We start from the raw sequence: 16,137 nt of genomic DNA on the forward strand, positions 1-16,137 counted from the left end.
TTCAACCAAGCCATTCATTATTTTTCTCTTTCAATAAATGTATAAGAAAAACACTTCATTTGCAATTTTTTCTCTTCAGGACTAACCACCACTTTAAATTTTAGCTAAAAAGTGACACCAATAACCAACTAAATTGGTCTCAAATTAACTGCTCTCTGCTAAAATTTAGACTTTTGTTCATATTGTAATTGATGCAACACGGATTATAGAAATTCATTTCACTAATGAAAAATGAGTCAAGTGTCACAGAATTCTCAAAGGCATTGTTGTGTATGATAAGAATATCAAGACTGGCAAATGCCAAGGAACTGTAAAAATTTATTCCCACAATCTTCTCCATCACACCCCCTTCCTCCTTCCTTTCCCAACATACAGCTCCTTTTCTGGGGCTGTCTTTTCCTTTTCACAGCATCATCATTAATTCAGTCAACCAAGCTACAAACCCTGAGATCATCTTTGACAACTCTTCCACTCTGCCCCCTTTTTACTTCCTGCAGTGCTTCTCTTCTTCGAACGATCCTCTCCTTTGTGGCCATAATTATCATTTTAAAACAAGGTTTGACTAAGGCTATAATGGAGTGTGGTATAGTGGGAAAAGGAGATGATATTAGGGTGATGATATTATTAATTACTTTGTTATTTATGTCATTGATTTTGTGCCATCTATTTGATTTAAACCAAGGATAGGTTTTGGAATCAAAGTTATGTCTTGGAGTGTAACGCTTACAATGAGGTGTTCTTAGATAAATTGCTTGACCTTACTAAGTATTGGCTTCCTCATCTGCAGGATGCTCATAAATTGAAATCCTTCTTAACCAAAACTCAATTTCATATAATTTCTTGCCAGCCAAACCGCTTAACTGAATAGTCTGTATTCATTTTTCTACATTTTGTTTCATGTAATCCATTCATTATAATCTAGCTTCCATTTCTACCCCTACAACTAAAACTATTCTTGCCCAAGTCATCCATAAATCCCAGACTCAGTAGACATGTTTCATTTTAGTGAGACAATTCTTGGGATTTATTTGAGAGTTTCTTCTTTATATCCTTCATGGGTTTCTATTTTATTCAAATCCTAATTTTCCCTCAGGGTCCATTCTGGACAATTATTTCTCCTTACCTCTAAGTTTCAGATTTGCATATTCACTTGACTGCTATATATATATGATGTTGGCTGTCTCATGGTCATTTTAAAATCAGCATATCCTAGTCAGGATTCATAGTTATCTCCAAAACGTCTCACTCCCCTCTTAGATATTAACATAAACATTTCTTCAATCTCCATGAAAAAACCTGTCTTTCTAACTCCTTCTTCTTCATCATTCACCATGTGGTTAATCACCTGATACATAGAATTTTCTTTTGATTATTTCTTGTATATATTACCCACTTTTTATTTTTACTTCACTGATCCAGTTCAGTCCTTCCTGTTTTCCTGGACTGAAGCAATAGCCTCCTAATTCACCTCTCTCCAGGCTTTTCTACTTTGTTCTGCATCTTCCCCACAACAAATAAAGTGGTGGATCTGAAATCAAGTCTGACTATCTATTCCTCTACTTCAAATGTTTCAGTGGCTCCCCATTGCCCATGGCTTCTTAGTATGGTATGTAAGGCTTTCTATGACCTTGTCCATAACTACCCACTCAACTTCATAGTCCTCCCTTATTGCCATAAACATTGTATTTATTGTGTTATGCATTATTTTTATACAAATGGCTCATAACACACTTCAAACTTTAAAATTTGTAATTCATCTGACTCTTTGATTGCTCTCTCTGCTTGGTATGTTCCAACTTTTCAACTTCAATATTCATTCTTCAATACTTAGCAAAGGGACATTTTCAATAAATTTCTAATCCAATCTGAAAAGATTTTTTTCTATATCAGCCTATAACAATAACTTATTGTAATTATTGTTTTGTGTCAATTTCTCCTACTAGATATAACTTACTCAAAAACAGAATTTGTATCTTCATCAACTTTGCACTCTGAACATCTAGCAAAGTACTATACACATAGAGATGACTCTACAAAGGCACCCAATTTCTGTCTTGGGCAACTGAATAGACGATCATGCCATTCAGTGAAACAAGAAATAAAGGGAGCTACAGGCATATGAAGCTAGATCATATGTTTGAGATGCTAAGGGGCAATCACATGGAAATATCCAATAGGTAGAGGAGTATATGAGTCTGAGTCAGGCAGTTAGAAGAGATCTGGACTGTAGATAAAGGTTGAGAAGTCATAATTATATAAATGGTAATAGTGCAATAAGGAAATTTGTCAATTTTTTTCTGTTTAAAATTTCATACTGAAAGCTAATTATTTAGACCTTATGTTTTAATCAGAATTGTTACTACAGAAAATCATCTTAATTAACTCAAACATTCAAGAATCTGGATGTCTGCAACATCCCTTGCTCTAGATTAAGAAATGTAGTTTTGATTTCAACTAGACTGTTATGTTATTGTTTTGGAAATGAGAATTACCCCACATGAAGCTATTGTATTAAATAATCATCATAACACATATAAATTGGAAGGCTGAATTAAACATTACTAAGTTTTAAAAGGCATGACACTAAAGAATAAGTGCTGCTTTATAGTATATGAGGTGGACAGTATGTCTGTAATTCTAACATACTTATGACTCCAAACCCACGTTAGTAGAGGCTATAACAAAACATGAATTCACTTATAAAATGCAAAGGCAGTATAAAATTGTCCAGATATGTAATGAAAAGGTCAAGTGCATAAACTAGATATGCTTTTCTTTTCTAGTCCCTAGAACTATGACCAGGATACTGGGAACTTATAACGGATATAAAATTCATTTATTCTTTAATACTCATCCAATGTTTATGAGTACCTACTATATGTCGTCACTGTACTGTGCACTGGAAATAGAGCAGTAAAGAAAACGGCAAAAATTTCTATCCTCATTGAGCTGATAATCTAGTGAGGAAGGCAAGAAATAAAATAAATAAATAAAATATAGAGGATGCTAGATGGTGATGAGTCCTATGAAGTAAAATGAAGTAGGAAAGGGAAATATGGGATGTCAGGGCGGAAGCAATTAGTTTGAAATTGGGTGAACAGCAAGGTTACACATTTTAACAATGATCTGAAGTAAGTTCAAGAGTGAGCATTGTGAATATCTGAGGGAAAAGAATTCCAGGCAGAGGCAAAAACTATTACAAGGGTGTTCAAAGAACAGCACTTTGTGTGAGAGTAAAGAAGGCAACGGGAGAGTAGTCAGGTAGGTAACAGATGCCCTTATCATGTCAAACCCCTAGACCTTTTTAAGGATGTTGGCTTTTATGTGTTTTTATTCTGAGTGGAAGCCATGAAAGAAGTTGAGCAGAAGTGTGTCATGACCTAACTTATTTTTTTATATTTCTAGACCATTACTATGACTTCAGTGCAAAGAAGGAAACACAAGTTCTGAAGCAGGGAGACCAGTTAGGAGACATTTGCAACAATCTAGGAAGGAGGTGATGGTGGCTCAGACTAGGGTGGTAGTAGAAGATATGGTGAGCAATGATAAGATTCAAGATATATTTTGAAGCTAAAACTATAGCACTTGCTAGTAGCTTGAATGTGAATTATAAGAAAAGTAAAGTATTGAGAATGACTATAATGTTTTCGGCAAAATCTCTTGGAAAAAATAAAGTTTCTGTTAACCGACTTGGGGAATACTAAAGGAGCAGCAGGTTTGGAGTAGATAGTGGAAGAAATCAGTTCTATTTTGTGCCTATCTGAGATGCCTGTTAAACATCCCAATAGGAATGGTGGATGGACCACTAGATAAAAGAGTCTGGAGTTTACAAATGAGGACTGAGCTAGAGATACAAACATGAGAGTTATCAATATACAGATGGTGGGAGAAAAATGAAGGATATGAAATAATGATCTAGGAGAGTCAAAGTCTAAATGGACTAAGAAAATTTAGTGTGATTATCTCCAGCACAAAGGGCCCGCTTGTCTGCTTGATCATAAATTTAAAGTGAGACCGACAGCAATGTCCAGGTGTAGGTACAAAATCAACAGAGAGATCAACTTAGCTATGGTTGTGTTTTGCCAGCTGTGGCAGATGTTGAGATGGAATTTGCAGTGCAAAAGGTTTATTGGGAAATAATGCCTCTGAAATGAAGGGGGAGGAAGAAAGATTGGAAAGAGGAGCCTGAAGACCCTGGTACAGACTGATAAACTCCACCAGTGGAACAGAAAACCATTAAAGAAGTCCTGCACTGAATGGAAATGGCTAGACTTTGGTACCACTGCCTCTCTCGGACACTGGCTGGAGTCACTGGACCACTCCAAGGAGTTCACAGCAAAAACCCAAAGGTGTTAAAAGCTGAAGGTTATCTGCTAATCATATTCCTCATTCTTGGACAATTTCTTTCTCAAAGGAGGATCTGAGCAACAAATCTTCCCAAGTCTCCCAGACCAACCCTTTCATAACTAAGTGAAAAAAATGAGGATGAATGAAAGGAAATGGTTTTATTAATTAAACATGAAATTTAAGCTGTCTAAGGAAGAAAGTGAAAACGAGATGTGTAAAGGACAGTAAAAACAGGAGAATCCATGGATGTATATTCCAGCAGGACTTAAAGATTGCTGGAGTCAAGATAGGAAAAAAATTGAGCTGAAAAAATAGGAGGTGGTGGTCATTTTGTGGGGTACATGAATTTGGGATTATGGAAGGTTTTGGGGTAATGAGAAGGTTTAAGATGTAACCCCGGGAGTGAGTGAGTGGCTGCGGTCAGATGGAAGACAAATTCATCAGAGGAAGAGGTTAAGGAGCTGACAGGCTGCTGTATAGATAGGATCACCTATAAGAACAGTAAAATTACCAAGAGTTATAATGGCATTGGATTGAGAAGTAATGAGCCAGGAGCAGAAGTCTTTAAATAATCAAGGGGAGTATCGCAGGGATTGATAGGTGATTGCAGCAAGAAAGGTGGTAGTAAAAAGACAGATGACATGATATTCAAGGCTGGGAGGATTTACAAAGAAAGGTAAGAAAATGGAGTAGAAACATTAATGAGGACAGAATGAACACATACCACACAGAGATGTAAGTGGAGTGAGAAAAAAATTAACACCCACTAGAGAGGGGTGCAGAAGTAGCCACGTCAAGAGCCAGGTTTCCAGTGAAGGCAAAATGGTGAGACAATTGTTCAGAGAAGATGCTGAATATATAGAGGATTTTGTGAATAATGACCCATGATTTCCAGAGGGTGCTGTGGCAGAATTTCCTGAACTGATATAGGGTGATAGAGTGCAAGAGATGAAGGATGGCCTGGGATCTAGGGGCTTTTATGGGAGACAAACAAAAAACAGAAATAAAAAGCATACCATGTTTCAATTGGTGGGTCTCAGAGCAGGTAATGGTGGCGAAGTTGGAGTGATGAAGAGTTGGAGAATGGGTAGGGGTCTGAGGTCTCCTCTTAACTCCTGTTGATGAAGGCATAAAACATGGAGAGTGGCACTGAAGGCCCCTCTTATGTACCTAGGATTACTGTTTGATGTTCTTGATTAAAGAACCATATTAAGTGCATTTATATTTTTGTATGTATGTAAATGCATTTACACAGTAATCAATGCACAATACTAATTCTGAGAATAAAGCAAAAGTAATTTTTTGAGTGTTTAGTCAATCTATGACATGAAGTTAATTGTTTTCACATACTTTATCTCAACCAACTTCTCAACACATCTGTAAGGAGGGCATTTAGTTTTTTACGCACAAGAAAACAGATTTAGAAAGATCATGTGACTTGTCTAAGATCATTGCTAATTCATAGCAGAGCTAGGATTTTTTAATTAGATCTCTCTGACTTGAAACCTAGATGAAGTCCATTATGCTACACTTAAATAACCATCTTACAGGATGCCTTCATATTGAGATAGCTTTAATATTTCATTTATCTGAAAGTGTTCAATTTTTGAGATAAGATATCACATATGTTCCTGATATATGTATGAACACTATATATAACATATGGTTATATATTATTATCCCTTATATAACCATTTTCAATAAATTAGTTATAATTCCCTATATTCCCCAAAATGTCTATTCCCTATGCATTTATTTTGCAGACTGAAGCCAATTTGTCAGATTCATTGGTCATCTTAAATTTACAGATGTAGGCAGCAGATTAGATGAGATTGGATAAAGAGGTCTGAGGGCCAAAGCATTCACAGCTCAGATTTCTATCAAAAACTGAAAAGAAACTCCACATAACAAGAACTGCAGGTCTGGAACCAATAAGCAATGGTAAAACCAAAGGCCCAGATTCCATACACACTACGCATTTTTCATTCATATCAAACTAGGCTGTTAAAAATATATGTACTTTCTTACATTTATAAGATTGGCTAAGAGATACCATATATGTTAAATTGGTTTTGTTTTATTAAAATTATAATAAATAATATATTTTATTAATAATATAATGCTAGTTATGCAAACAGCTCATTGTAATCATAGATATTTTTGTATATAAACAATGTGTCAATTTTTATCAAATGTATTCTATTAAGTGTATTATCCATTATTATAAGTCATATTCTATCCTCTAACACAATAAAATGACTACATTTAGTTATATTTAAAGGAAGGGATTAAACAACAAGGTCCTACTGTATAGCACAGGGAACTATATTCAGTATCCTGGGATAAACCATAATGGAAAAGAATGTATATATGTGTATAACTTAGTCACTCTGCTGTACAGCAGAAATGAACACAACACTGTAAATCAACTATACTTCAATAAAAGAGAATAAATTTTAAAATAGAAGGGATTATTATATTACCCTTTTGGAAAAAAATAAAATTATCATAATGTAGTATTAAAATAGTGAACTTTTTTTGGCTCTGCCAACAGAGGTATCCAAAAATATTTGTCAAAGCTTGTTTCCTAGGCTCTCTCATCCCTATAATTGCCAATCAGTCCATTAGGCTGGTGATGAGGAGGGAATAGGGAATTTGAATCACAAAGCATATTCAGTTCCTAAAGAGAATAAATCCTTAAAGATTGATATTTACCATATTTCATGGAGTCTACAATGCATATTTTCTGAAATCTGATGTCTTTTTAAAATCAAAGGCATCATAGATTTGATCAAATTTGTTAAATTACATTAAATGTATTTTAATCTATCTAAATGGTGGAGCAATTCATACTAGGTAAAATTCTTTCTCCGTATCTTTCAGACAGATCTGCAGACTCTTGACAATGGCAGAGTGAACATCAGAGAGTCCTAACATAAGAACTCTCTGAGCTGCTACCCAAATAAAAATATCCTCTATCCAAAACAGGTCCATGTGCACAGAAATGACACAAGTCAAGTCTGAATGCCAAAAAGATGAGCTACAAAGTATTTGCACATAACTAAGCCCACAAGATTCAATTATCATTAATAAAATCTTAAATAAGGCAATTCACCAATAGACCCAGTGGCATAGACAATTTTTTTTGATTTAACTAATATTGATTAAATTCTTATTGATGTCATATTTAGTTTTGACCACTTTTATATATGTTACCTCATTTAATTATAAAAACAGCACTATACGGTATGTATTATTACCTGTCCTATAGATGTAGTAACTGAAGCTCTGAGAGGTTAAATAACTTGTCCAAAATTCCCCATGTAGAGAGTTAAGTGACTAGTTAGAATTTGAATCTAAGCTCAGTACACCTTCCACTGCCCCAGAACTCTCTGTCATTGCCTGAAGGATGGCTTATTGCAGACTCATGAGCCAAGACAGTCTCAGAAGTCCTTACTCACCTAGTTCAGGGCATTAAAAGATTACTGTGGAATTTGAATTAAGAATCTGCAAATAAAAAAACAAACACGCACACAATGTGTCCATCTATATTCCCTCAGAGACTTCTCATGTCCCTTTTAGTCCAATCACCTTTGTGCACATGCTATGATAAACTGCAATATCCACATTACAATTGGAAAGCAACAATATCAGAAATGAGACTAATTGTGGAATAACTTATAATAGTAGTTATAAAATAATAAGTTATACTAGGAAAGAAAAATAATGTGTCCAACAAAGAAATTTCTAGTTTTGGACAAAATCGTTAGCACCCTTTTAGTTATAAACCAGTATCTTATTGCTATCTCATATTTAGTGAATGCTGACTTGTGTGATACTCTTTACTTATCTCACTTAAATCTCATGGCAATGGAATTGATATTATCATTATCTTCCTTTCTTACAGATGACAAAATGAAGAAAGAGAGACATTAAATAATTTACCTAAGATGAACTGTCCAACATTTCTAAATTGGTCTTTCAAATCTCAAGATCCATTTTCTTAACCATTACACTGCACTCCCTCCTGGCTCTCCTGAATTGCCATAATGTAATTTGAAGATGGACATTGTGAAACCATGAACTGAGGATGAAGGATGTAGGAATCCCTATAAATAGCTATTTCTGATTGCTCAAAATTTTTCAAGTGGCATGTTATATACACTGAAGGCAAATTGTGTGTTGGCAGAAATTAGTCCATAAAAAGCAAGAGTATTATGGAAAAGAAAGCTATTCATATGGGGAAATGAGTTTTAAAAAATAGCTTAGGCAACTTAATTTTTCAATTCCTTGAGTTTTACAGTGACGATTTAAGTAGGAGTTATAACATTCAATGTTTTGAGGTTTTGAAGAACAGAATTACTTTTTAAATTCCTTTGGAAGACATGAAAGATCATGGTGGATTAATATTTTTATTGTTACTGAACAGATTTCACTAAGAAATTTAAAGACTCTGCCCAAGAAACTTCTTAATATCAAACACTTGGGAAAATCTCAAACTCTCCTTTCTTCAATGTAAATGATGAACTTTATCATCAACACATTTTGCATCTAAGTGGACAAGAAGAAAACATTTCCAAATCTGTAGGCCTAAATTAGCAAAACATTACAATCACTTGTAGGTAATATGGTTTTGGATGTGGGTGTGGGGGGAGATGACAGAGAAGGAGGAAAAAGAAAGATGCATGAGAAGAATGGTATCATATCTCTATGCAAAGATCACTTGAAGACACTCAATGATTGCTAAGATATCTGTGAATCTCCAAAATTTACACATAAACTCCCTTATAAAAGAACACCTTCAAAATTAATGAACCTGTAACTGTTTAAATGTAGTTTTGATAGATAATTCAAAATAGCCTGAAACGTTAAAGATCAAATGTTGGTGATAGAACCATCTTATAATTAGATTAACAACATAGACCGGTAATTTTGACAACCAAAGGAAAAAAAAAATACTGTTAGTGGGAAATCAGATAATATCTAACCAAAATCAAGTCCTCGTCAAGAACTAGTCATGACGAATTGAGAGAGTAGCATTGACGTAAATACACTACCGTGTGTAAAATAGATAGCTAGTGGGAAACTGCTGTATAGCACAGGGAGCTCAGTTCAGTGCTCTGTGGTGACCTAGAGGGGTGGGATGGGGGGGTGGGAGGGAGGCTCAAGAGGGAGAGGATATGGGGATATATATATAAATATAGCTGATTCACTTTGTTCTACAGCAGAAAATAACACAACATTGTAAAGCAATTATACTCCAATTTAAAAAAAAACTAGTCATGAGTCATACGTTACTGCTTTTGTTTTTTTGCCTCCTGTCTCCTTTCATACAATGAAAAGGAACACTTATCTCCAAATCTATTTATCTGAGTTTTCAATAATTGAAAATTTTCAGGAGCAACCGCAGGTAATGACATAAATATGGTTCCTGAAAAATCCACATCCTCCTAAATAGAAAAGATCTGCTAAAGAAAAGTTACAGACTTTCCCCATCAATATGCTCCCCATTCTTTGCTCCAGGGATCACTCCCCCTAGCAGCCCTTCTCTATTTTTTATTCCATCCTGCTGTAATCATTTCAAATAATTCTGGGATATGTTTATAGCAGCACTCATGTCATGCTTCTGCTACAGGTTTGAAGGAATTGTTCTGACTCCCATTTATGCCAAATAGACTGACCTATGCAGAGAATGTGAGAGAGTTTATTATAATTCCAGGTACTATCTCAAATTACTGGGAAAAAAAGTGAAGTTGAAAATAATCACATTTTATTCTGAACATGTTTTCCCAATTTCAATTAAAAACAACAAATATAAAAAGGCCTTTTCCAACTCATGGGGAATCTACTATTTTCTTGTAACAACCCACTACCTGCTTCTACAAAATTGCAGCTTGTGAGGAGATGGCAGAAAGGAGGGGCAGGCTCTGAACTGCCTTAATTTATCTCAACTTGTTTTATACTGACATGCAGAATGGGAGGTGGGCAGAAGGCTGAGAAGGAGGCAGCTGAACCCCTCAGAAGAGCTGAAGGGGGAATCCAGCTGAAGAGTGGAACCCATATTAGTCCTCCCAGCCAAGTCCACTGGGCTTGTTAACCATAGTATGTTCTTAATTTTTCTTTACCCAGAGCAGAACTGAAAGTGGGGAGGGGAAAAGAGAGAAGAAAGTCAGACACTTCATCTCCAGCCATTTTTCTGTCCAGGAATTTAGGAATGGTTCTAAAAGGAAATCCAATCCTGAGCATCTTTAGCTGCTACAAAAAAAATCTCATCTCCACAGCCTCCTGCCCTCCAAACATCAGTGTCATTATTTTATGAAGACATCGCTCCAGAAGCCATAAGACTGCTGGAGGTGATTGATAATAATTAATATATCTCTCAATTACAGCCTCTGACAATATTACTGATAGGAATGTCATGGGTAACGTTACATGACAAAAGATCTGTTGAAAGTATTTTGTTAGATGACTATTCCATCACATATTTCTTGTATCTGCTACTCTCATTTCTTCTACCAAGATTGATATAACTGCTTCCAGTGTCATTTGCAAAGGTCTAATTGTACCTTTAGGACCAAATTTTCATGGACCAGTGCTAGAATCACCTGCAGAAATCCATATTCAGATTTTCAAGAGAATATGGATTTGACTCAAGCAAAAATATCACCCAACATGGCATGTAGATATTACACTTTCTTTAGTGAGGCCTGGGATTAAGGAAGTCTGAATTATAAACCCATATTTTTTCATGAGAGAAAGTCAACTCTGTACTTTTTGGAAATTTAGCTGCTAATATACATTTGGTTCTCAAGGGGAAACTCAGGCATCATTGTATATTTCTTACATTAGTCCAATTATAATGATTTCTATATTTAACGATGAGCCACAAATGTTTTTAATCATCCCTTGTTCCCTATGGTACAGCTCACACAATACCATTGCATACATGCTAAGGAATAGTGCAAAAATATCCTTGTACACTAATGGAATACTTGACAATGCAAGGAATTCATCATCAAAGCTCAAATCACTCTCTGAGAGGGCAGAAGCCACAGATTTGGAACTAAATTAAAGTCTGTCTCATTCCTATATTTTTTTAATTTTTACTTTATATTGGAGTATAGTTGATTAATAATGTTATGTTAGTTTCAGGTGTATAGAGTCACATTCCTATTTTCTTTAGCTTTCTCTACCCAGCCAAACTGGATAATTCCAGTAAAAAGTATTCACCTTAGGGCCTAAAATTATACCCTTAAAATTAACAGGATAATTATCCACTTTGTATTTCTCTTTTACTCCAAAGACACAACCTTTGTCTTCTGACTTCCACAAAGAAATGCTAAGAATTTGATGGAGAAAAAATTTATCAGGGTTGGAAGCTCCCTGCATTACCTTGGGTCCCAGAATCTAAAAGCCAGATTGAGAACCAGGGGTCTAGCCCTGCAAAAGGCATTTAATGACTCTTTTCATTTTTGATTTATATACACTTACATAAGAGTGCTATTAGAAATGAATTTTTGTGCAGAGGTTGATGGAAATCTGTAGAATTAGTTTAGTGTGTTCAATTAAATATTTGGGAAGGGCTGGCCAGGGATTATAGGGTGAATAAGGGTGAAATTTTTTGTGTGTATGCCCATTTGGAAAATTTATTTCTTAAATTTTGAATATTGTCCAAAGAGAAACATTGAAGGAGATTGTATTAGTTTCTTGGGGCTGCCCTAACAAAGTACCACAAATTGGGTGGCTTACAAAACAGAAATGTACTGTCTCACATTTGTGGAGTCTGCAAGTCCAAAACCAAGTTGTCAGCAGGGTTGGTTCCTTCTGAGGGCTGCAAGGGAGAATCCGTTCCATGCCTCTCTCCTAGCTTCTGATGGTCTCAGACATCCCTTGGCTTGTAGATGATGTATGCTCTGTATCTTCACACTGTATTCCCTCTATACCTATCTGTCTTGGTGTCAAAATTTCAACTTTTGGAATAAATACCAGTCATATTGGATTAGGACCCGTGCTAATTATCTCATTTTAACTTGATCATCTGCAAAGACCCTATTTCCAAATGAGGTCACATTTAGAGGTACCAGGGCTTAGGACTTCAACATCTTTTGGGGAGGCATAATTCAATCCACAACAGGGATTAAACTATTTCCAAAAATATTAATACCCTATTCAATATAGAATCAGTTTTCCTAAAACATTATTTTTCCACTATGCAACATTACCCACCCTTGATAGAGCAGTGAAGGGATCGATCAGTGATTCTCAACTGGTTGAGGCTTGGGGAGAGTGGGTGAGCAGATCAGGGAAGAGTTGGTCAAGGAGAAAATCATGGAGGGATGACTGACATCTAGAGGTAAGTATCAGAATCAAAGTCAAGTGTGTTTTTAAAAATTGTGTTCAACATTAGAATTTTATATTTGAAATATGAAAAAATAACTATTTCCAATATTAAAGATAGAAATTAAAGCTCATCAAAGTACTGTTGGCTGGTGGGAATAAGTGAAAGATATTTCTAGTCCTCGTCGCTTGTCCGTGCCCTTCCTCCAGACATATCAAAGTATGGTCTGGGAATGCAAGTAGGGTAAGAATCAGCATGACCATGTCTATCAAAGGGAGTAGGGCTTTTCAACACTAAAACACTATTAGTAAGTTGACAACACACTAATACTATATTCAGACGGGCAAAGAGAATAGATTCTTTGGCTCTCTATTACTTATATTGACTTTCTCAAAAATAACTAAATCTTCATCATTATCTGCTCCCTGCTGGGCAGCAAAGAGTGCAGAACTAAATATAAGGCAATCCAGTAAATTCAATCTGATCCCATTTAAATCAATTCATCCGTTCAGGAACTGCTCAGTTTTTCAGGTGGCTTCTTTCCTCACCCCCTGCTGTTCACTCTGATAATGTCTGGATATATTCGTTGGTCAAGGAGGGGACCAAGTTTACATGATCTCAAGGTCCTGTTGGTGAAGGAGACCTCAGATTCCCTAGTGTCCCCTGGACCCTTACGCTATGACTAGCTGCCTACTCTGGTCTTTTGACTGCTGATGACTGAGACACACTCTGGCACTTTAGAGAGTTATGTGCTGGTCCCAGACATTAATTTCCAGTCACCATTCCCTAAAATCAGTAGCTTCTCTGTCTCAATCTCAGTTCCCTAGTGGCCCACCAGTTCAGGCAGCACCCCTACACACCATCACAGAAGCCTTAACACATGTTGGGAATATCCACATCTGAAGTGTCTCCTGGAGTGGGAGTTGGTGACCTCTGGTCTGAAAGCCAACTTTAGCCTACTATTTGGTTTTATTGATAAAACACAGCCACACCCATCCATTTATGTATTGTCTACAACTGCTTTTGTGGTACAGAGTTGAATAATTGTAACAGAAACCACATAGCCCCCAAAACATAAAATATTTACTCTCTGAGTTTTAAGAAGAAAAGTTTGCCAGTCCTTGGCCTTAAGGTTTGCAATCTTTACTTGTATGCCCAAGGAAGTTATGCTAGTACACACACACACACACACACACACACACACACATCTACACAACCACACACTCAAAGCCTTGTTCATGGACTCCTTAATAATATGTAGGTATTTCTTTGACACACTTTCCTTGAATTTCCACTCCAAAAAAAGGACAAAAAACACAAAGTACAATTCTTTGCTTTACCTAAGTCTCACTTTTCCATAATTCACAAGCACCGGAAGGGGTAGACCTTCTACTTCTTTAATATATCTTATGCTTTTATCTACTCCAGACACATTTGAAAAAAACAAAAAACCTCTACTCTCTAGTAATCCGTGTCTGGATCTTGTAAACAAGGACCAAAAGAATTTGGAAAATGCTTTTCTCTTTTGAGAGTGTCTGGAGATCACCTTGTATTCAAAACAGCCAGCTTTGAGATTCAAAGCACATCAATGACCTATGGGTTCCAGGAAGAAACCATTCTCTCTCATTTCCTAAGGCAATAAGCTTTACCTCTCAGCCTTGGAAATGGAATACTAAAAGGAAACATGATTTGAGGCTGACAAATACATTAGTTTAATATCACAAAAGTATCATCACTATTATACTGGTGTGCATGATGATGCTTTACTGATCCATTGATCCTTTAAGAGTGATTTCAGATTGACAGTGTGCACGCCACTCTTAAATTCTGGCATCAGAGTATAAGCATGTACATAAATCTGACTACATCAGAAAACAGAAACTACAGCACCTTCTTACATCAGGACAGCCTTCACTCTAGGTATTATCTCACTTTGGCCCAACTCCAAACCCAAACCGGAAACACTATCTCAAAAATTGTCTTATAAACTCCTTTACATTTTTTGTTAGGCAGTTGTAGCCGGCCTTCTCCTCTACATATACCTCAGCAATAATGGGAATGGTGCTGCTGCTGTAAACTTCTGTGGAGGTACATAGAGCATTGTTTCATCCTTACAACATAAAAGAAATTTTAAGCTAGATTAAAAAAGTAGCATAAACCCTTCCTTAAAAGTTGGGGAGCCAGCCAACCTACCAAATGGGATAAAATATTTGCAAATCATGTATCTGATAAGGGGTTACTATCCAAAATATGTAAAGAACCCAATAGCAAAAAAACAACTCAATAGCAAAAAAAAAAAAAATCCAATTAAAAAATGGGCAGAGGATCTGAATAGACATTTTTCCAAAGAAGATATATAGATGGCCAACAGGCACATGAAAAGATCCTCAGCATCAGTAATAATCAGAGAAATGCAAATCAAAATCACAATGAGATATCACCTCACTCTTGTTAGAATGGCTGTTATCAAAAAACAAGAAATAGCAAGTGTTGTCAAGGAGGTGGAGAAAAAAGAACCCTCATGCCCTGTTGGTGGGACTGTAAATTGGTGCAGCCACTGTGAAAAACAGTATGGAATTTCCTTAAAAAATTAGAAATAGAACTACCATATGGTCCAGCAATTCCACCTCTGGATATTTATCTGAAGGAAATGAAAACACTAACTCAAAATATATATGCATCCCCATGTTCATTGAAGTATTATTTATAATAGCCAAGACATGGAAACAACCTAAGTGTCCATGGATGGATGAATGGACAAAGAAAATATGTATATGTATATATATATACTATATATATAGTCAAATATTATTCAGCTATAGTAAAGATGGAAATCTTGCCATTTGTGACAATATGGATAGAACTAGAGGGCATTATGCTAAATGAAATAAGTCAAACAGAGAAAGACAAATACTGTATGATCACACTTATATGTAAAATCTAAAACAAACAAAATAAAACCCCAAACTCATAGGTACAGAGAACAGATTGGTGGTTGTGAGAGGCGGGGATGGGGGGTGACCAAAATGGGTGAAGGGGGTCAAAATGTAAAACTTCCATTTATGAAATAAATAAGTCCTGGGAATGTAATGCACAGCATGATGACTATAGCTCAAAATACTGTATTGTATATTTGAAAGTTGCTTAGAGGGTAAATCTTAAAAATTCTCAGCACAAGAAAAAAAATTGTAACTTTGTATGGTGATGGATATTCATTAGACTTACTGTGGTGATCATCATGCAATATATACAAATATAAAATCATTTTGTTGTATATCTAAAACTAATATAATGTTATATGTCAATTATATCTCAATTAAAAAGAAGAAAAATGTTGGGGTGCCAGAATAGTTAGAAATATGTGTTTATGTGTGGTTATTTATGTATAATACTTCACTTCCACTTACTGGCTGCCAAGAATGTTGTTAGGTTCTCTACATCCATGTATTATT

The sequence above is a fragment of the Eubalaena glacialis genome, chromosome 3 (assembly GCF_028564815.1).
Source record: "Eubalaena glacialis isolate mEubGla1 chromosome 3, mEubGla1.1.hap2.+ XY, whole genome shotgun sequence".
NCBI lineage: Eukaryota > Metazoa > Chordata > Mammalia > Artiodactyla > Balaenidae > Eubalaena > Eubalaena glacialis.